Here is a 3,503-nt window from a genome sequence, read left to right as displayed (position 1 = left end):
ATCTGTAGAGGGAATCGACACATGAATGGTGGGGAGGAAGGGAGATGTGGGTATATCGAGGTCAGGAAACGGGTCAGAAACAGGAGTGGAACACTCGGGAAAGTAAGGATACTCATGAAAGGTGACATCAGCACTAGTAAAGTATCGGTGAAGTGATGGGCTATAGCACCGATACCCTTTTTGAACCCGTGAGTAACCAAGGAAGACACAACGAATGGCTCGGGGATAAAGTTTGATGGTTTTCGGACGATGGTCATGAACATAGGCGACGCAACCAAAAACTTTAGGTGCGAGAGGAAATGGATCATCGTTGGGAAATAGTACAGAAAACGGTGTTTTACCATGAAGAATGGGTGTGGGCATGCAGTTAATCAGATATGTGGCAGTGAGAACGACATCTCCCCAAAAACGATGAGGAACACGTGACTGGATCATGATTGTGCGAGCAACATCCAATATGTGACGATTTTTGCGTTCGGACACACCATTTTGTTGAGATGTATACGCACACGATGACTCATGAATAATGCCGTTGGTTTTTAAGTATGAAGAAAAGTCGGTGGAAAAGTATTCTTTAGCATTATCAGATCGTAAAGTTTTAATGGTGGTGTTAAATTGGTTTTGAACATAAGCATTAAATTCTCGAAATATGGAAAATACCTCACTACGAGATTTCATCAAATAAACCCAAGTAGTGCGAGAATAGTCATCAATAAAGGTAATAAAATATTCAAAACCCAACGTAGATTTGATAGGGCAAGGACCCTATACGTCAGAATGCAACAGTTCAAAACAAGAACTGACTCGATTAGGCACCCTAGGGGGATAGGGACGCCTGGTATGTTTACCAAGTTGACACGACTCACAATGAAAATTAAAAGAGGAAAGTGGTAAATCTGGTCGCATTTGCCTTAGAACCGCTGTAGAAGGATGACCTAACCGACAGTGAGCCTCCCTGACAGCGGAATCACATAAGTTTGCTACAGGATGCGAAAACGGGGATATACGATAGAGACCTCCTGATTCAAAACCAGTACCAATTACCCGGTTTGTTCCTAGTTCATGAAAAACGCAGTGAGTTGGGTAAAAGGTCACAGAACAGTTGTTTTGTTTGGTAATCTGATTCACTGAACAAAGACTGGTAGGAAATTTAGGAACAAATAGGATAGAAGACAGTTTTAGGTTTTCCGAGTTGCTGATGGATCCTATGCCGAGAACGGGACATGAAGATCCATCGGCAAGACGTACCGGTGCATGGGAAACATTTTGAAGACTAGAAAAAATACCCCGATTCCCAGTCATGTGATGTGTGGCTCCAGAATCGATTACCCACGATGAGTCGAGGCTAGAAAACTTACCCGGATGTGCTGAGTTGGTTTGAGGAGGATTCAACTGGGAGGCAAGAAACCGCTGAATCAGATCATACTCCTCCTTAGTAAATGTATACGTGTGTTTTTCGTTTCTCATGGTAGATTCCGGCAGTGAACAATAACTTCCGGCAGCGAACAATAACTTTTCCGGCAGTGAACAGTAACTCGTCGTGAACAGTAAATCCGGCATGAACAGTGACAGTACTCCGACAGTGGCTGGCTGGACGGGTTTGAAACAAATCCGGAAACCGGTGATGGGGTTTGTTTCAGATCTGGTGGCTTAGGTGCTTGAACAAACTCGAACACAATAACCGAGACAGACGGAAAAAAGAAAAGGTTGTTATATCAGAAAACTAACAACACAGGAAGCTTCGGAAGTAAAAAACAACAGATCTGGAAAAAATCCGGTGACCGAAAACCCAGTCACGCGCCCACACGCGCCGGCGCATGGGAGACAGTGACGGCAACTGGACGGCGCGTGGCGGCGCGTCAGGCGGCGGCTGGCGGCGATTTTTTGACGGATGATGTTTCGGAGGTTGCTGGTTACGATGGTGGTGGCGGTGATGGTAGGAGGTGTCTCGAAAAAAGATTTCGTGGTAAAACAGTAGGTATAACGAGGTTAAAGCTCGTTTCAGATCTGGTAGCGGGCTGGTCAGACTATGGTTCGGATCAGATGGCGGCTAGGGTTTGGATCGAGAGCCGTAGCTCTGATACCATGTAAAGAATAAGATGGTTGTAGTGAAGTAATGTTTATTACTTGAGGGTGTGAATAATACAATGGGGGAACCACCTATATATACACAAGTAAAACCCTAACTACAACCCATAAAGGGCCCATGGGCTTTAGCAAACTACATGGACTAAAACCCTAATTAAAACAACTGGCAATACATTTAACAGTTATAATCAAACACCATGTTTAAAGTTTTCAAACCAACAAGACATTAAGTCTTAAATAAAATGCGGAAGCGTAAATTGTAAACCAAAAAGTTTGTGCCACACTGGATGACTTAAAAACCCAAGTTATCAAGATAATAATTAAAAGAAGTTTCTAAAGCAATGGTGTTTAGCAAATGCATGTTTCCTATACCGCGCGCCCACCTCGGCTACATGAGAATAACATACTAAAAGTGTCAACAAAAAGGTTGGTGGGTTCACAGGTTTTAATAATTAAAGCGTTTGCGTTTGCGTTTGCGTTACCAGATAGTGTTAAGTCAATTATATATCAATAGGTAGCTAACCTATCATGCATGTATTACTAAGTGTTCGACACCGAAGCTGACTGTTTATCAATTGTCTTGCCACCATGTCATCCACGACCATGGTAATGTGTTAGCCAAGATTACACCCACTCGACCTACAGTCGAGTTTAGAGTTGGGTGGGATTTGTCAAACCCAGTAGTACTACTCAACAGTGACTCGCTATTATCCAAATATTAACCGGTTCGATGTTATGAAGGACTTTAGTTGGTTTGTTTGCCACTTAGCCTTACAAGTGATATATAAAAACTAACAAAATCTACAGCGTTGGAGTACGTTATCTCCACCAAATAAAAGCTTTTAAAAAGAGTAAAAGGGGACGTGAAACTCACTGTTTGCGAAGATAACCAAAAAGATCCGAGAAAGGTGTGCATCACAGAAAATCCTCACTAGTGTTCTAAAAACAAAAACGATATTTTCTAAGTATTGAACTACGAGTGAGTCCCTAGACTCGACACATACAACTTATGCATGAGATGCGTTTCGTGTTTCGTTTGTGAAATAAGTGCGACTCGACAAACACGTTGGTGATAAGCTACATGCGTGAACAAATATTGTGTCAAGTGTTACTATTGTACATTACTAGTAAACTAACTCCCACAAGGGCAATTTAGTCAAAACATAGCAAACATCGATCAGTTATGCACTTTTCATGATAATTCAAGTAATTCAGCAGCTAAATTGTCCAGGCAGATTTTCACTCAACAAGATTACTCTATTTAATAAATCCTAACAGGTCAAATATCACCAAAAATCATCACAGAAGCACACGTGAGTTAGGTTTCTAAAAATATTTTTATTATATTTTTATCGTATACGGTTTTATCACAATGATTAAAACATCACAGCAAACACACAACAATCATTATCATG

Source organism: Bidens hawaiensis, unplaced genomic scaffold (genome assembly GCF_021521415.1).
Source record: "Bidens hawaiensis isolate Kalapana, Puna unplaced genomic scaffold, B.hawaiensis_p1.1 tig00012479_1, whole genome shotgun sequence".
Taxonomy (NCBI): Eukaryota; Viridiplantae; Streptophyta; class Magnoliopsida; order Asterales; family Asteraceae; genus Bidens; species Bidens hawaiensis.
Note: the sequence above shows the minus strand (reverse complement) of the source record.